This window comes from Panulirus ornatus, chromosome 37 (genome assembly GCF_036320965.1).
Source record: "Panulirus ornatus isolate Po-2019 chromosome 37, ASM3632096v1, whole genome shotgun sequence".
Taxonomy (NCBI): Eukaryota; Metazoa; Arthropoda; class Malacostraca; order Decapoda; family Palinuridae; genus Panulirus; species Panulirus ornatus.
Window position 1 is genome coordinate 24,089,699 of NC_092260.1, and position 25,000 is coordinate 24,114,698.

Sequence of the window (25,000 nt, forward strand, 5' to 3'; positions counted from 1 at the left end):
ACAGTGATCGTAGGGTAATGAGCTAGCAGTCTCCGTGAGGCGTACTTCTCTGGCTCCATCTATGTATAGCATATGTTGCTCATTTCGTGGTTGGTTCCATCTTCAGGTTCCGTGGTCACATTTCTCCCATACTCTCCCTTGCCATGCGAATGTTCCTAGGGTTCTTATACCCGTTGGAGTGAAGCATCTAATTTCCATCCACTTGCAACCCTAACTCTGTCCATTTCGCCTTAGTTTCAGTGAAGTTTTTCATTATATTCCGGTCTGGTGCACATAGTTTTTGCCTTTGTTGATATGTGCTGCTTAATGTATTCCGCCTGTTGTTTATTGCAAAGGCATCAGTTGTAATTATTATCGTCGTATTATCTCCCGTATCCACAGTTTCCATATTAGAATCCCCGGGGAATTTTTTATGGAGTTAATCTTCAGTGTTTCTTCCTAAATACTTGGAATCTCATCCCCTTCTTTCACACCACTAATACGGCTTTCTTGGTGCAAGGGTCCGCAGGATGGTCTTCGTTCCTCTATGAACCACCTCTGGTCCTCCTCTTTCACGGGTCTTCGGTGCGGATTCTATCATGGCCTTCAACATCTGCAAGGCATGTGGGTGGGTGAGGCTGAAGTCTCCCCTTACCGACCCCCTTCTTTCCTTTGGCTTTTCTGCTTCTCTCTGTTCTCATCGACACTTCTGTCTCTCCCGTAGTTTCATTGTGATGGGCGTTGAGGGAGCGACGGCAGCAGTGGTGTTCCTTGGGGTTCTGTCCTGTCGCCTCCCTTCTTTCATATATGATCTTTCCTCAACGTCTGACGACCCTTAGGTACGTCTTCCTGGTCTTTGATCTGACCCAGCGTAAGGGCCAGGTCAGATGTCATGCCATCACACCTAAGAGACGTGTTTCCTGTCGTGTTCAAGTGTTCTGCTGTCATGCTCAAGGGTAACACACTCCTGCTAAAGAGAGGGATCCCAGTCATTGAACTCTTGTTCTCATTAGTAGTCTACGTAGTTCATCAGGTCCTGATGTGTCCATGAATAGTCCAGCCACAGAGTCCGATACTGTCATGAAAGGGAAGTCCAGTTATGAAGTCTGGTGATTCTTGAGTGTGAACCGCTTTGCCTGTCTTCTTCATGTCCTCACAGAAACCGACAAACAGCCAGTCTAGATATGTCAAGAGCAAAAGAATTACCTCCTTTCATTACGACAGAGGAGATTCTTTTTGTGTTTTCATTCTAAAATTTCATGAAATTTACAAAATCTCCTCCTGCTATTGGAAATGTTGTGAATGTTTGATGTCCGGATGGTGAAACTCCTCTCTCTCTCTCTCTCTCTCTCTCTCTCTCTCTCTCTCTCTCTCTCTCTCTCTCTCTCTCAGGTAAATAACTTTAGCCAAAAACTCCAAGTTTAGATGTCAGTGAATAGAGTTCTCTACGATTTTTTTTTTCTTTATGCGCACTGTTTTTTTTTTTCCTTTATGCCTTAAGGGTAAAGGAAAAATATGAATCTAACCAAAGTAATTAGGGAATATGTGAAAGACCTTTATTCCTTTTTTTTTTTTTTGATGGTATGGGGGAGTGTGGAGACAAAGAGGAAAAAGTACCCGAAACAGGAGAGGAGAGAATCAACGGGATAGATTTAAGACGAGTAGAAGATGAGAAAATGGGAAGGGGGTGGGAAATAATGTGAAGCAAGGGGAAAACAGTCATATGGGGAGAGCCTAAAGTGAGGAGAAAAAGGAGAATGGTTGAAAGAGGTGTATGGGAAGAGTAGAAGAGGAACGAATGCTGGAGAACTGTGTAAGGAGGAGGAGAAGAAGGTGGAGGAGATTAGAGAGGCCGGAGAAATAGAGGAGGAGCAGATAATAGGGATAATGTGTAGGAGGAGGAGGAGGAGGAAAGAGAGGAGACTGTGGGGAGGTGGAAGACGAAGAGAAGTAGTGGTTTAGGAGGAATGAAATTAAGATAATTATTATCTTTGTCTGCTCAAGTGGCTAGAAACATAGCCTTTTTAAACCAGCTTATGTAATCATTCACGAGTCTGAAGTGAACTTAGGGGGCTCATTAGTCGTCGTATTTAATGAAAAATACATTCAGGTCTCGAGATGAAGAAAGAAAAAAGAAGTCCTCATTATTCAAAGCTCTCTCTCTCTCTCTCTCTCTCTCTCTCTCTCTCTCTCTCTCTCTCTCTCTCTCTCTCTCTCTCTCTCTCAGACGTGTAACTTCATAATCCAGACATTGTTTTCAAGACGGCGACATACCTTGATACCTCTAGACTTGGTGGGTCATTCGAATCCTTTGTATTCCAGACACCAGGGTTTCCCTAACCTTAGTCATGTATTCGCAAACCAAAATCATCTCGACATTAAATCATGAAAAAAAAAAGTAGAAGACTCGTAAAAGAGCTTCTTGAATTTCATTAAATACGTCTTTTCCAGTGGGGTAAAACCTCAGTCTCTTGACGGCGCCTGGCTGCCCTGGAACGACCCCATGAACCCCAGTATTCCAGGCTGGCTGCTGCATTCCGGGCTGGTCTTGGAATGGGATAAATTTCCATTATTCTGTCAGCCTGGTAATCCAGTACGTGCCGAGAATCGGATTACACGCGACATTATTCCAGGCTCCTTGATTATCATTATTAATATGCTTGATGTGTGTGTTGAAGTATTGTCACCATTACGGCTGGAACGCGTAACCTTTATCACTGTGCTCTTGGTCTGAAGCGAGTTCCAGGTTTAAGCGCCTCATTGATAACTATGATGCCTGGAACTCCCCTGGTCTGGTAGGGGACGGTGAATCTCCTCTTTCCAGGCTCCTTCAGTGAAGGCTCCAGTTAGAGCGTTCCAGACCGCCATACACTGATTAGGAGACCTTTGGTGATGGCAGGCCTTTGTACGGCTCCCCTCCTTGAGCCTCTCTGGATGGTCCTGGAACGGGGGAAAGATGAGTTGTGGCGGACACGAGAGTAACGGTCTGGAAAATTAGTCTGCTTGTCAGAGGTCTCGGAGAGGCTGGAAACCCCATTTTTAGACCCCGTTTGGCATTTTCCTTCGTGTCTACACTGCTGGAAAGGTTCATTAAATTTCCAAGCGTCGCTCTTGGAAGTTGTCTAGTTTAGGTAGCTGGGTCTTCTCGCTTAACATTCTGCCTTTATATTATTTTCTTTTTGTTCTCCTTTTAGATGGGCAGGGGCGCGGAGGGAAGTAGGGAGTTTGTATTTTACGCAGTATCAACATTTTATGCATAACAATATCTCCTCGAATATCGGGAGGGTTTAGTTAAACCGAGTTTCAAACTGTATCTACCTACCATAAGCGTTCGTAGTATGTTGAAGCCAATCCATTGTTACGTCGAAGTCGGATCCAGTGTATTGGTTAATTATGTTATCGTACATATTTATGTAAGATGAGTATTAGGCCATTAGGTAATTATCTCTCTTGACTATACTTAAGAGTAACAGCCTTAAGAGGGTTATGACTAGGAAGGATAATAATTTTGAGACATCCTTTGTTATATTCATGTGTAGCAGGTCCAATTTAGGGCCATATTGTAGGTCATTGTAAGGCCCATAATTACGTATTGCATCGAGTCTTGTTACAAGGGGGGGGGATCGATCCTGCTCCGTTCATGTACTTGCAAGTCTGTCTTTCATGGTACTTACAGCAGTAATTGGGGAGCAGAGGGACTGCCGGTACAACACACATTATCGTGTTAAGTGCCCTCTATACTGCGCCAGACGGCAAGGCTGAATTGGGAGTATCTCACGCGGGGTATAATCGTCCTTACGACCTCCCCGCCTTAGAGGTGGAAGTACCGCTTTTTGGAGAGAGGCTATATTGCCTATCAATTCAAGAGGTGACCTAATTTTTGCTCGCTGAGTTAAAATCTTTTTTTTTTTTCTTTTTTCCTGACGTAAAGTGATGCTTCTCTGTGATGACATTAAGCACGGGGTGGCTTTGTACGGGAGTTGAGTTTACACGTAGCGGTCTGAAAACCTATGGTCATGCTTGTGGTATGTCGCTGTGGTTGTAATTTGGAGGTTGTACAACAGACGATTCAGGTTGTTGACTATGTGATAACACGTCTCTTTATCTCTCTGTCTCTCACTCGTCTCTGTATTGTAGAGGTGAGTTGTTCGACTCGCTCGCCCACCAGTCTTAACAGGGGGGGGGGGCCCTCGAGTTCGTGCCTTGAATGGGGCCCAACCGTCCCACTGCCGACCCAGCTGTTCATCATCTACGTTGAGGGGTCTGCCAGAGACATCATTGACCGGGTACCTGGCGTAAGCTAAGGTACGCACATATGTGCTCATATTTATAAGGTTAAGACGTGGTGTGTGTAAGTATATATATATATATATATATATATGTATATATATATATATACGAACTCGGGGAGCAACATAGGTATTAAACTCCCTCCCCATAACACATACACGCGGCAAACACGAGCAGTGATCACACAGACAGACGTAGTACCGTATTCCGTCGAAAGTCAGTCCACCATTAACCCAGAACGCAACTGCGGTTTATAAAAACCAGACGTAGAGAGCAAGTCGTGCGGGCGGCGTCCTGCGGGGGAGGTACACCGCTGGTGAAAAGTTAGATTAACTTTAGCGTGGAATGGGTGATGTATGGCTTGCTGCACGGTACGAGCTGTGAGGAGAGGGAGGGGCGCCCTGCTCTCCCCCATTCCCTCCCTCCCTCCCTCCGTGGCAGCACCAGCCATTACCACCAGCTCTGTTCCCGTCACCAAGGAGCTCCTGGTACGACCACTGTGCTCGCCTCCCATCACCGAGACCTTTGAGGTTCTTTTGCCTCGTCCGGACGCTACCTCGCTCAAGCGAGAAACAGCGTACAGGTATGATTGAATGAAGATGTACAGGTGTTACGGGGATCCGCCTGCACGAGGTTACAACGTGAACGAAAAGTCGCCTCCGACGAGGCTGTGTCATTAGGAGTGCAATCTCTTCAACGAAATTGCAAAGGGCTCTAGCATTTCCCTGCTACTGAAAGTAGCGCAGCCTTGGCGCTGTAGGAGCTCCTGGAGAAGGGATCCTGGGGCAGTTTTGTGTATATACCAGTAAGTAATTCAATGTACAACGAAGCAGAAGCCATGACTCTCCCCACAGTGCAAGGCAGCCAGCCTCTTGTCTTACCGGTAAAATTATACTCATCGCGTTTTCTCTTCTCCTGCTTACCACCGCCACCAGCCCGTCTGTGCAAATATCCTTAATTAAATCTCTCTCTCTCTCTCTCTCGCTCTCGCTCTCGCTCTCTCTCTCTCTCTGGGCTCCAGTTAGGGAAAAGGTCCTCAAAAATCAGTGCATAAAACACAACAGATGTGTCTGTTACCTGTGGATGACAGGTGGTGGTGGGCACCCCACCCAGCCTGGCCCCCAACCCGAGTGGGGGAGGAGGCCCCCCCTGTGCCTGTGTTGGGGCAAGGGGGGGCCGCCCGCCCCCCATTCCCCCACCCTTACCCTCACCCCTAGCAGCAGGCCTCACAACCTTGTAATAAACCCAGTCTGATTATCCTTGTAGTAACACGGAGGAAGAGCTGGGGGGAGAGATAGAGATAGAAGGGGGAAGAGAGACAGAGATAGTGAGATGGGTGGTGGGAAGGGGGATGGAGTGAAAAGGAAAAGAGAATTTTGGGTATAGATGAGAATTTAGGCGGAGGAGGGGGGGGGGGTGTTTGGGGCTCGGTGAGGATGAGAGAGAATGTGAAGAGGAAAGAGAGAAAGAGAGGGGCCGAAGTGAAAAGGGAAGGAGAGAGAGAGAGAGAGAGAGAGAGAGAGAGAGAGAGAGAGAGAGAGAGAGAGAGAGAGAAGAGATAAAAGGGAGGTAAGCAGGTAAACAGCTGGAGAGAAAAAAAATAAAGACAGACAAACAGACAAAGACGTGGAACCAAGACCCGTGGGCAGAGTTACGTAAAACAGAGACGTGGACGAAGGTGTGTATACAACGAACCCCAGGGCGTATCGGAGGGTTTTACCTGGCCGTGCATCGTGCAGGTGGCAGGTATTGTGGTGGATAGGTGAAGGGTGTCGGGCCGGGCGCGAGGGCTGCTGGCTAGCCCCGGTAAAGGAGATGCAAAACACAGGTACGAATAGTTACGTAAATCGCGGTGTACCAGTGTTGTAGCACAAGCCACTTGCGGTCGTCGGTTATATATATATATATATATATATATATATATATATATATATATATATATATATATATATATATATATATATGCGTCGGGATGATACGATTTTGTTTGCAAATTGAATTCGTGGTAAGGATAAAATTCGTGATTGAATGTGTAATGAATGTGCTCAAATGTTATTAGTTAACCTTGAAAAGTATGATTCTCTCTCTCTCTCTCTCTCTCTCTCTCTCTCTCTCTCTCTCTCTCTCTCTCTCTAACACATTCGCTTTGGGTAGCCTTGTATCAGTATATTTTCATGTTCAAACGCCAGTCTCTTTGTCTCATTTAGTTCCCTGTCTCTCTGTGTATGTCTCATTTTCCTTCCATTAGCTTTAACCTCTCTCTCTCTCTCTCTCTCCTCCACTTGTAGATGTACAGAAAATTAAGAGAAATTATGATATACCGCACACACACAAAAAAAAATACATGGGATTTAACCCTTTTATTTTTTTTCGTGTGATTGCGAGACGTATAATTATTTTTCGTATGGTATTTCCTTTCCTAGGTTACATAACCTCTACCATTATAATGCAGTTAGATAACCTTGTCAGATTGCAAGTGAACGTATAACTGGACATTACCACGTCTAGTACATACATAAGTAACTTATTTTAAAGAATAACATGCGAAACATTCTACCACCATATGCAGTCACGCCTTGTTTCCAGGTTTGATTATATTTTGAGAGAATTAAACAATGTGGTTTTACATAAGGTGTTGGGATGGGAAGAATTAGAGGTTTGAATCCCTTCTGACCGCTTTGTTTGTTTATATTATGACATCCTCCATAAAAGGTTTAGATGGTCTGTTGATCTGTCTTTGTGTCTGTCTGTTAGACTCTCTGCCTGTCAGTCTTTTCGTTTGAATAATTGAGATATATATATATATATATATATATATATATATATATATATATATATATATATATATATATATATATATATATATATATATATATATATATATATATATATATATATATATATATATATATTAGAGAGTGAGAGAGAGATTCTGTCATTCCCTTCCCTCATTTCACTTTCCGAGAGAGAGAGACTCTCACCCTGGTGGTTCGAAGATACTCCGGAAGAGGGAAGAGGAAGACAGAACGAGGCTCCCTGGGAGGGTGGGAAGGATTTTGGGGTGAGAGAGGGGGGTTTATGTCGGGGGGGGGGGAGTCGGTCGGTCTCCCCCTCATATGATTAAGGCAGAGGGGGAAATGTTGACACTTTGTTGTGATGGTGTGGGTCGGTGGTGGTGGTGGTGATGGTCGAGGAAGGGAGGGTGGTTGAGGTGGTGGGAGGTATTGCAGATAATGATGGTAATGTGTATGAGTGTTGGGTAGGGCGGGGGTTGAAGAAATGGAGTGTTGATGGTGGTGGTAGGGATGTAGGTAGGGGAGGAGAAGTAGTGATGGTGAAAGAGTTTTATGTTGGCGATGGAGATGATATAATAGTGGAGATGGACCAGATGGAATAGTGGAGATGGACCAGAGACCATGGTGATGGTGGGCGTATAGATGATGGTGCTGATGGTGATGGAAACGAAGAAGGTGATCAGTAAGGACGTGATGATTAGAGGAATAAAGAGAGGAGGAGGAAGAGGAGGACAGGATGATAACTTAGACCCGTGTGAAAGAGATCGAACACAAGAGTCATATGAAGAGTCATGTTGTGGGTGAACATGATAGTCAGATGGTACACGGAAATGACATAGGTAACAAAATATGGTGAGACCAAGTCCCCAGCCCTGCGGTGCCATCTCAGAATTTCCTGTCACTATTGATTTTTTTCTTTGCTTGATTGTGGCTAATATCTCCCCCACATCCCCCCTTCCCCAACTGTTTAATTGATGTCAGCTGGTCTTGTCATCACCACGACCAATGTAATCACGTTTCAGCATGATGAAATGCAATAGAAGAACAAAAATTAAAAAGGGATGTGGCCTATGACTAAGCTGCTTCGTGATATGAGACATCATTAATACCTCTTATCTCCTTCATTTCCATTACTGATATATCCAGAGTGAGAGAAATAGAGAAGAGGGATGGAGAGAGAGAGAGAGAGAGAGAGAGAGAGAGAGAGAGAGAGAGAGAGAGAGAGAGAGAGAGAGAGAAGGAAGGAGGGAAGAAGTGAGAGAAGGAAGGATGGAAAACGAAGAAAGTGAGAGAGGGAGAGGCAGAGGTGGGGGAGGAGGAGGAGGAGGGAGGAGGGAGAGTGTGTAGAGTGTCTCCCCAGCATCAGAGGTGGAGAGCTACCCTTGCCCCCTCATCAATTCCTACCTGTCGCCGGGCGAGCCTCCCTCTAGGAGCACAACGTCACGTTGCCTCTTTGTGCGTCGCCAGGGGAGAGAGAGAGAGAGAGAGAGAGAGAGAGAGAGAGAGAGAGAGAGAGAGAGAGAGAGAGAGGAATGGATACGGGCTGGTCCCGAGAACTCGGAATGGCCAAGAAAGGCTGTGCGGCGGTGGGAAGCGAGGGTTGGAAGAGGTAGTTAGAGGACGGAGTGTGGACGAGGGTGAGATTTTCCCGTGATTTAAGGGAAAGAGGGGAGGGCTGGAGGTCACTGGAGGGTGAGGGAGAGAGAGAGCCAGAGGGCGAAGGATGCCGTCTAGGGAGCCTCATTTCACAAGATGGATAAACGGTGAGTTGAATGATAGTCATGCATTTCGTATAGGAGGAGGGTAGAAAGAGAGAGGGTCGTACCGAGGTGGAAATACTTGTCAGGGAGCTGTAGAACCGCGATCGAACAGTACGAGAAGCTGTTGCGACAGCTGAACACATGCAGGTGAAGAACCCGAGCCTCAAGCAGCGGCAGCAGCAGCAAGAGCAACAGCTGAAACGGAACCGACAGGAAAACCCACTGAAAGCAGAGGAGAGGCGCGTCCCTCTCTCTCTCAACCAACAACAGCAGAAGCAGCAGACATTCTGCTGACGGTGGTAGGACCTACATTTCCCCCCATCCCCCTCTATAGAGAAGCAGGAGCAGCAGACAGCAGCAGACGGTCCATTGACGGTGGCGTGGGAGGGAGGCAGGGCTCTCTCCCTCCCTCCCTCCCTCCTGCAGGGGGTCACCGGCCGCACGAGTGATGGCGACAAGGCCGACGGGGCTACCAAAACACCGCTGACGTAGTGGCTCGTCTGAAACCGGTGCCATGGCAGGCGGTCCTTCTCTCCGTGTTACCAGTAGTGGTGGGCCTCCCTGAACACCCCCACCACCCTCCTTCCCGCTGCTGAGGGCATGGAGTCAATCGGTAGACGAATATTGGGTCGTATAGACGTCAGTGGACGAGCCTCGGGTGTACAGCCGTCAGTGATTTTGATTTTTTTTTTTGCCTCAAGAGCAGATAGTGTGTCGTGCACGCCTACCTCTCCTGTGGGCGGTGACGCAGAAGAGGATACGTAGTGCACAGAAGGTCCACGAACTGGGGGCCTCAATGGTCGAAATACAGTGTAGTTTACATGGTAAGAAAGTCTCAACGTGGATTGGGCAGAAGGATGTATAATTCGGGCAATTCGCATGGTAGGTGAGGTTTACAGCAGTCGAACAACGGTGATTGGATGACGTATCATCAAGGTATACACGACAAGTGAACCATTTCAATAAGGAAAGTTGTGATACTTTGCAAAATAAGTAGCTGAAGTAGTGCACTTGTTAAGGGTGAAATGCTTGATGATTTCTTGTAATGGTTTACTTGCATTGGTTTCAGTTAAGTCTCAAATTTTTGTTTGTGTTCCTTCTGAATGATAGTTTTAAGGCACGTGTTTCCCTGCCACTGGAAGTAGGGCAGCGTTGAAGTTTTAGGATCTCCTTTAGTGGAAGGGGTATATATATGTATGTATGTATACATATATATATATATATATATATATATATATATATATATATATATATATATATATATATATATATGATAAGGTCACCTCCAGGAATGTGGAACTCTCCAAAACAAAGCTTTTGTTTTGACATCGTGTGGAAAATACAGAAATTAAGTGCATTTTCTAGGGCTCACACACACACACACACACACACACACACACACACACACACACACACACAAAGGGGGAAAGAAAAAAAAAAACAAGAGTGACAACTTTTCTGACAATCGAGCATGGAGGGAGGTAATTCCCCCGAGCAGAGGCTGATCAGAAGGGGAAAAGTTGGGGAGGAGTGCACCAATTGGCCTCGTGAGATGGGGGTGGGTGAGGTGGGAGGGAAGGCGGCGGGCCTGGCCTGCTTTTATAGAAGCCAGCCACCGACTCCACACAAGTTTTAATGCCAGTTTCACGAACCTGTCTCAGGAGCTGACCAGTTGCCAAGCCCTGGGCTTTTTTTTTCCCCCGCCTCCTGGGGTTCCCGCTGAGCCTTAACGAAAGAGGTTTCGTGTGGGGTTTTTTTTTCGTAGGGTTGTGCGTGTTTTCAGTGAGTGTTATATGTATTTATGGTTTATTTTTGTAGTTTTCTTTGAGGGTTTTCATCGAAGGAGGTTTCGTTAGATATATTCTTTATCTTCCTCTTTTCAGAATAGATAGATAGATAGATAGATACAGAGAGAGAGAGAGAGAGAGAGAGAGAGAGAGAGAGAGAGAGAGAGAGTGCGTATGAGATTGTGCCCAAAAGATAAATAGATAGGGGCAGCTCGTAGCGCTCGCCGCAGAAAATCCAGAGGTACGAAGAGCGAGTTGTGTGAGTAACGTGTTGGCCAGTGTTGTGAGTATGTGAAAGAGAGAGAGGAGAGAGAGAGAGAGAGAAAAGAGAGAGAGAGAGAGAGAAGAGAGAAGAGAGAGAGCAGCCGCAGCCGGGCGAGAGGCGGGTACCCAAGTTTGGGCATTACTCACAACGCTAATCACACCTCCGGGAACAATATAACCTTAGCTACAATTTTTGCCTCACACACTATGATTTATGGGTGGACCTCTGACCAGCGCTCCTTGTTGCTCTCTCTCTCCTCTCTCTCTCCTCCCTCTCCGGGAAGAAATTAGGGTTGAATCCCTTCTGACCGCTTTGTTTGTTTATATTATGACATCCTCCATAAAAGGTTAGATGTCTGTTGATCTGTCTTTGTGTCTGTCTGTTGGGACTCTCTGCCTGTCGTCTTTTCGTTTGAATAATTTAGATATATATATATATATATATATATATATATATATATATATATATATATATATATATATATATATATATATATATATATATATATATATATATATTAGAGAGTGAGAGAGAGATTCTGTCATTCCCTTCCCTCATTTCACTTTCCGAGAGAGAGAGACTCTCACCCTGGTGGTTCGAAGATACTCCGGAAGAGGGAAGAGGAAGACAGAACGAGGCTCCCTGGGAGGGTGGGAAGGATTTTGGGGTGAGAGAGGGGGGTTTATGTCGGGGGGGGGGGAGTCGGTCGGTCTCCCCCTCATATGATTAAGGCAGAGGGGGAAATGTTGACACTTTGTTGTGATGGTGTGGGTCGGTGGTGGTGGTGGTGGTGATGGTCGAGGAAGGGAGGGTGGTTGAGGCGGTGGGAGGTATTGCAGATAATGATGGTAATGTGTATGAGTGTTGGGTAGGGCGGGGGTTGAAGAAATGGAGTGTTGATGGTGGTGGTGGGGATGTAGGTAGGAGAGGAGAAGTAGTGATGGTGAAAGAGTTTTATGTTGGCGATGGAGATGATATAATAGTGGAGATGGACCAGACGGAATAGTGGAGATGGACCAGAGACCATAGTGATGGTGGGCGTATAGATGATGGTGCTGATGGTGATGGAAACGAAGAAGGTGATTAGTAAGGACGTGATGATTAGAGGAATAAAGAGAGGGGGAGGAAGAGGAGGACAGGATGATAACTTAGACCCGTGTGAAAGAGATCGAACACAAGAGTCATATGAAGAGTCATGTTGTGGGTGAACATGATAGTCAGATGGTACACGGAAATGACATAGGTAACAAAATATGGTGAGACCAAGTCCCCAGCCCTGCGGTGCCATCTCAGAATTTCCTGTCACTATTGATTTTTTTCTTTGCTTGATTGTGGCTAATATCTCCCCCACATCCCCCCTTCCCCAACTGTTTAATTGATGTCAGCTGGTCTTGTCATCACCACGACCAATGTAATCACGTTTCAGCATGATGAAATGCAATAGAAGAACAAAAATTAAAAAGGGATGTGGCCTATGACTAAGCTGCTTCGTGATATGAGACATCATTAATACCTCTTATCTCCTTCATTTCCATTACTGATATATCCAGAGTGAGAGAAATAGAGAAGAGGGATGGAGAGAGAGAGAGAGAGAGAGAGAGAGAGAGAGAGAGAGAGAGAGAGAGAGAGAGAGAGAGAGAAGGAAGGAGGGAAGAAGTGAGAGAAGGAAGGATGGAAAACGAAGAAAGTGAGAGAGGGAGAGGCAGAGGTGGGGGAGGAGGGAGGAGGGAGAGTGTGTAGAGTGTCTCCCCAGCATCAGAGGTGGAGAGCTACCCTTGCCCCCTCATCAATTCCTACCTGTCGCCGGGCGAGCCTCCCTCTAGGAGCACAACGTCACGTCGCCTCTTTGTGCGTCGCCAGGGGAGGAGAGAGAGAGAGAGAGAGAGAGAGAGAGAGAGAGAGAGAGAGAGAGAGAGAGAGAGAGAGGAATGGATACGGGCTGGTCCCGAGAACTCGGAATGGCCAAGAAAGGCTGTGCGGCGGTGGGAAGCGAGGGTTGGAAGAGGTAGTTAGAGGACGGAGTGTGGACGAGGGTGAGATTTTCCCGTGATTTAAGGGAAAGAGGGGAGGGCTGGAGGTCACTGGAGGGTGAGGGAGAGAGAGAGCCAGAGGGCGAAGGATGCCGTCTAGGGAGCCTCATTTCACAAGATGGATAAACGGTGAGTTGAATGATAGTCATGCATTTCGTATAGGAGGAGGGTAGAAAGAGAGAGGGTCGTACCGAGGTGGAAATACTTGTCAGGGAGCTGTAGAACCGCGATCGAACAGTACGAGAAGCTGTTGCGACAGCTGAACACATGATCAGGTGAAGAACCCGAGCCTCAAGCAGCGGCAGCAGCAGCGGCAGCAACAGCTGAAACGGAACCGACAGGACAACCCACTGAAAGCAGAGGAGAGGCGCGTCCCTCTCTCTCTCAACCAACAACAGCAGAAGCAGCAGACATTCTGCTGACGGTGGTAGGACCTACATTTCCCCCCATCCCCCTCTATAGAGAAGCAGGAGCAGCAGACAGCAGCAGACGGTCCATTGACGGTGGCGTGGGAGGGAGGCAGGGCTCTCCCTCCCTCCCTCCCTCCTGCAGGGGGTCACCGGCCGCACGAGTGATGGCGACAAGGCCGACGGGGCTACCAAAACACCGCTGACGTAGTGGCTCGTCTGAAACCGGTGCCATGGCAGGCGGTCCTTCTCTCCGTGTTACCAGTAGTGGTGGGCCTCCCTGAACACCCCCACCACACCCCTTCCCGCTGCTGAGGGCGTGGAGTCAATCGGTAGACGAATATTGGGTCGTATAGACGTCAGTGGACGAGCCTCGAGTGTACAGCCGTCAGTGATTTTGATTTTTTTTTTTGCCTCAAGAGCAGATAGTGTGTCGTGCACGCCTACCTCTCCTGCGGGCGGTGCGCAGAAGAGGATACGTAGTGCACAGAAGGTCCACGGACTGGGGGCCTCAATGGTCGAAATACAGTGTAGTTTACATGGTAAGAAAGTCTAAACGTGGATTGGACAGAAGGATGTATGATTCGGGCAGTTCGCATGGTAGGTGGGGTTTACAGCAGTTGAACAACGGGAATTGGATGACGTATCATCAAGGTATACACGACAAGTGAACCATTTCAGTAAGCAAAGTTGTGATACTTTGCAAAATAAGTAGCCGAAGTAGTGCACTTGTTAAGGATGAAATGCTTGATGATTTCTTGTAATGGTTTGCTTGCATTGATTTCAGTTAGTCTCAAAATTTTTGGTTATGTTTTCCTTCTGAATGATAGTTTTAAGGCACGTGTTTCCCTGCCACTGGAAGTAGGGCAGCCTTGAAGTTTCAGGATCTCCTTTAGTGGAAGGGGTATATATATGTATGTATGTATACATATATATATATATATATATATATATATATATATATATATATATATTATATATATATATATATGATAAGGTCACCTCCAGGAATGTGAGACTCTCCAAAACAAATGCTTTTGTGTTGACATCTTGGGGAAAATACAGAAATTAAGTGCATTTTCTAGGGCTCACACACACACACACACACACACACACACACACACACAAAGGGGGAAAGAAAAAAAAAAAAGCAAGAGTGACAACTTTTCTGACAATCGAGCATGGAGGGAGGTAATTTCCCCCCGAGCAGAGGCTGATCAGAAGGGGAAAAGTTGGGGAGGAGTGCACCAATTGGCCTCGTGAGAGGGGGGTGGGTGAGGTGGGAGGGAAGGCGGCGGGCCTGGCCTGCTTTTATAGAAGCCAGCCACCGACTCCACACAAGTTTTAATGCCAGTTTCACGAACCTGTCTCAGGAGCTGACCAGTTGCCAAGCCCTGGGCTTTTTTTTTCCCCCGCCTCCTGGGGTTCCCGCTGAGCCTTAACGAAAGAGGTTTCGTGTGGGTTTTTTTTTTCGTAGGGTTGTGCGTGTTTTCAGTGAGTGTTATATGTATTTATGGTTTATTTTTGTAGTTTTCTTTGAGGGTTTTCATCGAAGGAGGTTTCGTTAGATATATTCTTTATCTTCCTCTTTTCAGAATAGATAGATAGATAGATAGATACAGAGAGAGAGAGAGAGAGAGAGAGAGAGAGAGAGAGAGAGAGAGAGAGAGAGAGAGAGTGCGTATGAGATTGTGCCCAAAAGATGAATACATAGGGGAAGCGCGGAGCGCTCGCCGCAGAAAATCTAGGGGTACGAAGAGCGAGTTGTGTGAGTAACGTGTTAGCCAGTGTTGTTGTGAGTATGTGAGAGAGAGAGAGAGAGAGAGAGAGAGAGAGAGAGAGAGAGAGAGAGAGAGAGAGAGAGAGAGAGAGCCAGCCAGCCGGGCGAGAGGCGGGTAGCCCAAGTTTGGGCATTACTCACAACGTATCACGACCTCCGGGAACAATATAACCTTAGCTACAAATTCTGCCTCACACACTATGATTTATGGGTGGACCTCTGACCAGCGCTCCTTGTTGCTCTCTCTCTCTCTCTCTCTCTCTCTCTCTCTCTCTCTCTCTCTCTCTCTCTCTCTCTCTCTCTCTCTCTCTGCTGCTGCTGCTGCTGCTGCTGCTAATCTCCTCTAACTCCTCAGTATAAAGTGAGCATATGTACCGAGGGATTTACGAGTAAGATTATTCTTAGGGAATTAGATACTGACTTTGATTCTCAATGCATTATAAGTGGGGCTGGAATTACGAGTGATTCTAAATGCATTTCGAGAGGGGCTGTTGTTACTTTGATTATAGATGCATTTTCTGAGAGGCTGTAATTAATGTCTGTAACCCCTAAGCCAGTTAGATTTTTTCTTCTCCTAGGCCCTGGGGAAGATAAGGAAACAAGAATGGAGTAGGAAATGTCGTGTTCTCAACTCATCGCACGTCGCATTTTGTGTAGCATCACCTTGGAATCTGTTTAGTTCCCCATTGATTACCTACTTAGCAACGGCTTGCTCTTTGGAGTCTCCCAGCTTAATTTTGGTTTCACATCATCGTTGACTCATACCTCAGGGAGATAAGAGCATAAGGGTGAGGTACTGAAGGAGGTCTGATGGGGGGAAAACAGTGACAGATTGTTTAGATGGGAAGATGATAGTCAAAGCCTGAGGCCTTAAGAGACACTGGTGGAAACGTAAATGAATTTACTCGTTGAATGAGTATTAAAATTATGAAATGCTAAAGACGAAGATCCCAGTTTTACATCCCAGTTTACCAAGAGATGTACGAGTTGGGAAACTGATATAAGTTTGAGGGTTTTTTTTTATTATTGTTTGCTGTGTAGAAAATATGGATAGAAGTCGAAGTGTGAGAGGAGAGGAACGGGTAAGGAGATGAGGCTTTCGCAGGAGAGAGAGAGAGAGAGAGAGAGAGAGAGAGAGAGAGAGAGAGAGAGAGAGAGAGAGAGAGAGAGAGACTGTGGTGACGGCTGTGTGAATATTGCAGGATGGGGTTTGCGAAGGCCAGGACTTATCCGAAGGAGGGGCTCGTGTATGAGTTGCGTCAGGGATTAGGTTCGCGTATTGTAAGGAAGGAGGTTCCTCTGCTGTTGCGTCGGTCCTGCAGGAGCTCCATGCTTGGGGGGATCCTCAATCAAACCCCTTGAGCAAGACGGTACGATGCTCGAACACGACGGTCCGATCCTCGAACAGGACGCTACGATCCTCGAACACGACGGTACGATGCTCGAACACGACGGTCCGATCCTCGAACAGGACGCTACGATGCTCGAACACGACGGTCCGATCCTCGAACAGGACGCTACGATGCTCGAACACGACGGTCCGATCCTCGAACACGACTGTACGATGCTCGAACACGACGGTCCGATCCTCGAACACGACGGTGAGATCCGTTGATCACGACGTGTGGACCCATAAGCACGGTGGCATGTGACCCTTCAGCAAGAAGGTACGACCATTGGGCACGATGGTATACGACTCGTGGAATAGGATGGCCAGACCAGTCTTATCCCCCAAGGGTCGTACCGTCGTGCACAGGGGCTGTACCGCGTCGTGTTGAAAAGGTTCACGGAAACCCTCCCTCTCTGGGCCAGCTAGCCATGCAGGTACCATGTACCAGCAGGTGGGTTAACAACAGTCGCAAGTTTTACCCAGCTGAAGCGGCGCAGCTGGTGCTTAAGGCCCAGCTGGGAGATGAGCTAAAATGGACCAGCTGCGAAGGGATGAGGTCGTATGGCATAGCGTTCGTATAAGCCGCTGGATTTATTCAATTTTTTTTCCCCCTCCTATCCAGATTTGAATTTATCTCTATGAATTCATTTCTCGTCTTTGTATTTTTGTTTGCGTATCTGCTGTTTGACTCTATCTACAAAAGAGGATTTACATTTTTTTTACGCGTGTTTTTCTCGTTTTTACGTCCTGACCGATTACTAATAGTATAATATTGAAGTGTATATCAAGACAGCAAATTATCTATTAGGAGAGTAATATGTGAAATTCCATTGCTTGGATGGTAACGTAAGATAATTATAATGCATCATTTTGAGAACAGTTTTTCCCAGAAAAAAAGCAGATTTCCCAAACTTTTTCCTCCTCTACAAAATGAAGAAGTTACGGGATCGCTTGATTTACATAGAAGATTCCCTGAAATGATTTCCACCCCCTACCCTTCCCCCTCATCATACGCCTTCTCCTTTTCCCCCTTACCCCATTGAATCCAAACCCCATTTCCCACCTCACCTAATGAATCAGAATTCCACTCCCCCCCCCCCCCCCCCTCCTCCCCCAAGTGAATCGAAACCCAACCCTTCCCTTCCCCACTCCAAGGTCTTCCCCCAGTGAATCGAGACCCTGCCTCATCCTTCCCTTCCCCCCAGAGAATCGAGAAAATCCTCTACTCCCCCCCCCCCTCCTTCCCCCAGTGAATCGAGACCTCCCCACACCCCCCGACCTCTCCTCTTAACCATGTGATCGAGACCTCACTTCTCCCCCACCACCACCTCCTCCCCTCACACCGTTTTCCACTGGAAACAGGAAAACTCTGAAGCCAAATCAGGAAGCCGCCGTATCCAGGCCTGGAAACAGGAAAACAATATCTTCTTATGTGATTTGCACCAATGAATGCCAGCAACCATTTGCAATTCTAAATGTACCGCCTACCCCCACCTCCCCACCCACTGCCGTCCCCACCATCACTACAGCTTATCCCAGGGTGGGAGGAAGGGGGTGTGGAGGGTAAGGGAGAGAAGGGGGCCCGGCCTTAGTTAAGGGTAAAGGTGTAGAAGTGAAAATGGGGGTGATTAGGAGGGTATAGAGTGGAGGAGATGGTAACAAAAGAAGTGCAAATGTAGAAATAAGAATTGAAGTTGGATGGGATGGGGAGGAGAGATGGGCAGGAGATGAGAGAGAGAGAGAGAGAGAGAGAGAGAGAGAGAGAGAGAGAGAGAGAGAGAGAGACGGCACTCAGACCAGACAACGAAAAATGTGAGGTCAGGGAGAGAGAGAGAGAGAGAGAGAGAGAGAGAGAGAGAGAGAGAGAGAGAGAGAGAGAGAGAGAGAGAGAGGATGACATTTATAACCACTATGAAGGGAGAGTTAGGTGAGGGATATAGTAACGGGAGAGGTGAGGGGAGAGAGGCGTTTGTGGCGAGTAAGAGGGGAAACACTGCGAACAGTAAGGGAAGGGAGCAGGAGGTGAAGGGGGAAAGGGTGAGTAACGAGAAGCTGTGGGAAAAGGGAGGAAGGAAGGGTAGTGTGGCAGGTCCCCAGGTATCAATATAAGGCATAAACCGTTTCACGAAGAGTGGCCAGCGGAGAGGAACTGGGGATGGGCGGGAGGGGAGAAGCCTTACACACACACACACACACAGACACACACATACACTCACACACACACACACACACACTCACACACTAACACACACACACTAACACACACACACTCACACTCTCACACACACACACACACTCACACACACACACACACACACACACACACACACACACACACACACACACACATACACACACTCACACACACACACACACAAACACACACAGACACACACACACAAACACACACACCCATACACACACACACACACACACACACACACACACACACACACACACACACACACACACACACTACACACACACACACTAACACACACACACACACACACACACACACTCTCTCTCTCTCTCTCTCTCTCTCTCTCTCTCTCTCTCTCTCTCTCTCTCTCTCTCTCTCTCTCTCATTTTTCCTCGAGGAGATAAGATGGAAAAAAAGAATCCTTTCTCACTCTCTCCCTCTTTAGTTAACTGTTAACAACCCTCGTTAATTGGGAAGTTAATGGCGCCTTCCTTTACCTCGCTATTTATGTTTTGCGATATTGCAAAAAAAAAAAAAGAGAAAGATATGACGTCCCTTATTCCTTCAATCCCCCGCCTCTCTCCTTCCCCTCTCTTCCCCTAGCAGCAAGCCCTCCTCCTCCTCCTCCTCCTCCTCCCCCCATCTTCCTTCCAAGGATCTTTTCATTTCTTTATGCAAATTAGGTTTCTAAGTTGTTGTTTTTTTTTCTTCTTCTTCCTCCTCGCTCGCTCGCAGTGTACTTATGGGATGGAAAATTCATTATCCCATAACGAAATTTTACAGCGAAAAATTGATATAACGACGTCGTAAATGGCCCCTTGTTTATATCTAATCAATGCTTTTACACAGTGGCTCCTAAACAGGTGCTGGGGAGCGATTACCTCCGGTGGGGGGCGCCCTCGTGTGTATGGATGATATGCATTCTTCAATATATGCACAAGGAAGGAGAGAGAGAGAGAGAGAGAGAGAGAGAGAGAGAGAGAGAGAGAGAGAGAGAGAGAGAGAGCGACGCTGTGCCGCTCGTTGTCTGTACCTGCACATTCCTTCGGCAGGAGGCGCTGCAGGGTGTGTGGGAGTATGGTTGGTGCTGCTCAGCTCTCGCCCGACGAAAGGGAAGGCGTCGACGTAATGAGGCTTGTAAAAAAAAAAAAAGTCGTAAAGGACAAAGTTACACTAACACTTAACGTAATAGAAGCCTTACTGAAGTCTAGTTTGGATGATACAGGAACGTAATATACCGAACATGAAAAGCTATAGCAGAAAATGATATATATCCAATCCCTGAAACACTCGTCTCTATCAATAGAGTGTGAGGAAAGAGCCACCACCCCCACACCACAGACACCTGACCTTCAGAATGTAAAAGGTGGAATTTCAAGAAGATTTTCGTATCGTATGTGATGGGTTACGTCCCTCTGGCGTGGGTGGAGGAGGAGGAGGAGGAGGACTTAGGAAGGGAGGGGTGGGGAGAAGCCCTGGGCGGCTGGGGGATGGGGGTAGACTTTTCTTGGAAAAGGGGCGTTGGGGTAGAGGAGGTGGAGGGGAGAGAGAGAGAGAGAGAGAGAGAGAGAGAGAGAGAGAGAGAGAGAGAGAGAGAGAGAGAGAGAGCTGGGTGTGGTGGAGGAGTGAACGAAGAGGAAGTTGTCTCAGGAAGATGTAGAAGCATCAGCCTAGATTATCAGGCTAAGGGTTTTTTTTTTTTTTAGAAGGGTGAGTGGTGGAGGGTCAGGGTGGGTAGGGGGGATTGGGGTGATAGTGGGAGGAGGAGGAGGTGGTGGGGGCAGTGGAAAGTTAGCGGTGGAGGAGGGGTGGTTGGGTAAAGGGTATAGGATGGGGAAGAGGCGATGGATAGATCGAGAGATGGAGAGGTTAGCTTGAAGGGATAGATGGATGGGATTGGAGGAGCAGGTTCTGGATTGGTTGACCTAAACCCAAATGATAGCCACGTAAAAAGGCATATCTTTTAATGTGCCTTTGACCCTCACAGAATTGTAGAAATGGATCTGAAATATGTCATAGATATAGCGTGTTAGGAGGCAGATTTTGCTGGTGTTTATTATACGAGATTCTCCGGTACGTGTTTGATGATGTTTACGGTGTAATACATCATACATCAAAGTCTAGTTTACTGATACATTGACATGTATAAACGGGTACAGAAGAAGAATTATCCCAGAGGTTACCTTACCTTACCTTACCTTACATTACCTTACCATACCTTACCTTACCTTATCATACCTTACATTACCTTACCATACCTTACCTTACCTTATCATACCTTACATTACCTTACCTTGTCTTACCTAACTTTTCCTCATCATCCTAACAGTACCCTACAGTAACTTACCTTACTTCATGTTACCTTACCTTACCTTACCTTTTCTTACGATCTTAGTTTATCATTCTTTGCCGTAGACTAATATCGCCTTCTGCGACATTTTTTTTTAACGTGTGAGAACGCCTTCCAAGGGGACGGGGCTACCTCAGGGCCGTTTTTTTTTAAACGTCTATGGAATGAAAAATATGATCAAAATCAGTCAGAGAATCCTTAGTCACACCTGCATAACTTAATGTGACCAAAATCGTTCAAAATTTCCCCTGAGTTTCAGGTGACTATATCACAGCCAAAGGCGGTGAAAATCGGTCGTATAATTCTTGAGTTACAGTTGCAAATGTTATGATCAAATGTAATCAAAATCAGTCTTGAGAATTAACGAGTCGCACCTGCATGTCTTACAGCCGAATGTGATCAAAATTGGTCAAGGAATTCTTGAATTACATTGGCAAATCGTACAGCCAAATGTGATCAAAATTGGTCAAGGAATTCTTGAATTACATTGGCAAATCGTAGAACCAAATGTAATCAAAATCTATTTGAAAATAATCCTCAGTGTACAGTTCCAGATATTACCACACTCCAAGCACACGAAAACGTACAGAATGTTTATGTAACAACAATTAGCAAGTTGGCCATTGGATGAAATTTACTGGAAACCATCCTTTTTTTTTTTCCAATTTTCTTTTACTGATAATAAACCTTTGCATCGTTATTGTTAATACGAACAAAGAGATTAGTGGAAGAGAAAAGGGCGGTAAAATTTTTTTTCCCTTTTTTTTCCTTTTTAACCTTGTGTTACTTGTGTCAGTTCTAGACGGGTTGACGACACTTGGCATGGAGGAGGAGGATGCATTAAACGCTGCTGAGTGAGGTGAAGGTCAAGGGGATCAAAGGTTTTATAAGGTCAAGAGCTGTATTAGGACTAGGGTTCAATAAGGTCAAGGGCTTAGCAAAGGTCAAGTGTTTAACATGGACGGGAGTTTAACAAGGTCGAGTTTGATAAGGTCAAGGGCTTAACAGAAGTCAAGTATTTAACATAGACGGGAGTTTAACAAGGTCGAGTTTGATAAGGTCAAGGTTCCAGTGAGGTTAGGTTAAGGGTTGGCCTGACCTAAGTAGGTTTCTCTTTAAGTAAGTATTATTGCAAACCTGATCTATGTAGGTTTCTCTTTAAGTAAGTATTAGTTGATGAAGTATGACCTGAGCGAGAAGAATCCTTCAGTAAAAGACATTGAAAGAAGGACTGACGAAGATAGGCCGAGAGAGAGAGAGAGAGAGAGAGAGGAGAGAGAGAGAGAGAGAGAGAGAGAGAGAGAGAGAGAGAGAGAGAGAGAGAGAGAGAGAGAAGGAGAGAGACCCAGGAGAGGCCGTGGCTAGGAGAGACGTTTAAACAGACGGTCATATCAGGTTTAATAAGGACGATGCTATTTTAAGGCCTACTGGCTAGGTGCTGGAGTGCCTGGCCCTGGCACCAGCCGCACGCACACACACACACACACACACACACACACACACACACACACACGCACACACACACACACACACACACACACACACACACACACGAGTCGTTAAACGTTATACATAACAAGGCTTTTTAATTGGGAAAGATTAATAATATTTAATGGTAAACATATATACCAGGAGTGTAGCTTTTTTTTAATCCATTATTTGATACAAACTCTCTGTTAGATCTGATATATTATATTAATTAAAAAAAAAGAGGTCCTATAAATATTAGATATACGCTATGTAATCCCAGAAAAGTTCTTATATAAAGGTGATTAGAGAAGGATTATATTTTTTTTCATATTTGTTGTATTACGTTTGTTCGTAAAATTTTGGAGAACGGGGTTCATATTTGTAGCGAGGTTACTTTTGGTCCCGCGAAATATTCTGTACTTTGGTATATTGACATGTGAGACCGCTCGTATATTGCTAAAGGTATGTTATGGCAGTATATTAGTTTTTTTATATGTTAATATTTCATTTCTTTGTCCTTTGTTTATATTCGAACATCTGAGCGCATCTTTATATGAATGTTTTTCATCACGCGCACTCAACACCTATACATTAAAACATAGATCCTCACCGTACAATCTCATCTCAACATATTTGGCATTCACCTCCTTTGCAGTAGCATTACACCCCCTTACATCCAAACCACTCCATGACTAACCACCAACCCTCAAGCAGAAGGTGAAAAAAAAAGCTTATCCTTGCTTCATTTTCCAGTAACAGATATCCACAAATCCCCCCCAACCCCCGATAACATAACACTGACAAAACAAACGCATCCGAAATGAAACGACTTGCTGTAAACGACCGCCTTTCCACATCAAGTCTTAAACACCACCCCTGCCAGACGTACACCCAACTGAAAACTACACTCCCCAGACATATACGAGTCACACTTTCCCGTCCACACACTGGACATCACCCATCACTCCGAAACTACAGATGCCGATTCAGTACATCACAAGGCCCTTCATGTCCACGATGGAACTACCGCAAGTGAAGACTCTGTGAACACTTACTGTTCAGTCCCTCCCCTCGCTTTCCCCACACGAACACGCACGCATCATCACTACGCACTTTTACATGTGCCCTCACCTTTTGGACGTGGTCAGTTGCTTGAGCGCTGCGGGAACCCCATAAAAACTTCGTGCATAGATAGATAGATTGACAGATAGATAGATAGATAGATAGATAGCGTTAATGAGATGACCTTGGTTAAGGCTTCAGTTGCCTTTGCCATCACAGTTACCTTAGAGAAAAAGAAATACCGTAAAATAAAACCACTACAGCATCCGGGTATCAAAATTATTTAATGCTCTGCCTCCAGCCATGGCAGACACCTCTGTGGACTGTTCCATGAAGGGATATAGAAAAGGTTTATATACGGATCTGTAAAATGTATCAGACCAGCTGGAATGTGGTGGATACTTAAGCCTACCCTTCGCTGACTCCAACAGCCTGGCTGAATAAAAGTACGACGGCTTGGGTTCCACGCCAAGATGTGAGCGTGGATCATACATATATATACATTTATGAATATATTGCTGAGAAGTTCATATATACATACATACATGAATATACAATATACATACATACATACAAACATACATACATACATACACAGAGGTTCACATTTACAGACACTGTCACGTATGTACAATGATTCACCCACTCGCCTTATGAGGACGTCGGGGCAAGAGTATGTTTCAGGCTCATCCACTTGAGAGTCGAAAATCTTGTCTTTACGTCCCTTGTCGGTGGGACCTCCGTAGGCACGGCACATGGAGCCCCTTAACATGGCGGGAGATCTGACGGAGGGGAGGGAGGAAGAGGTCCTGTTCAAATCCAGGCTCTTCTCTCCTTGTTGGATGCCAAGCCCTTGGGCAGAACGATACGACCCCTTCAGCAGGACGGTACGACTCCTTGAACGCGACGGTACGACCCTTTGAACACGATGATTGAATGCATTGAACACGACGGCTCGACCCTCTGAGCACAACGGTACGACCCTTTGAACACGACGGCACGGCCCTTTGAACACGATATTGTATGACCCTTGGCTATGATCGTCTGACCTTTGTGACCAGACCCCCAGAGATCATCAAAGCCACGGGTCGTACCGTCGTGCCCAAAAGGTCGTACCGTTGTCCTCAAGGGCCATATAGCAAGTACTGTCCTGCTCAGAAGTCGTAGCGTCGACCTCAAGGGCCGCATATTTAGTACTGTCGCGTTCAATAGTCGTACTGTCGCGTCGTGCTCGCGTAATACTCGAAGTGTTCGTTTTCGTAAATCGTCTCACAGGTTCATGTAATTATAAGCAAGTTCTGCTTTTCCATCATTATTTTTTTTTTTTTTAAGCTTTTGTTGAAAAGGTCTCTTTAGAGTTATAAACACGTTACTTAAGGACGCGTTTCGTGTAAATATAATCTATAAACCCCCATCGTTACGACGCGTGTGT

General features: G+C 46.1%; 1 protein-coding gene across 1 annotated transcript in view; it reads left to right on the forward strand.

Moving 5' to 3' along the window:
• The window catches only part of LOC139760601 (uncharacterized), a 165,899-nt gene that overhangs the window by 87,977 nt on the left and 52,922 nt on the right, over positions 1-25,000 (forward strand). The window lies entirely within an intron of this gene.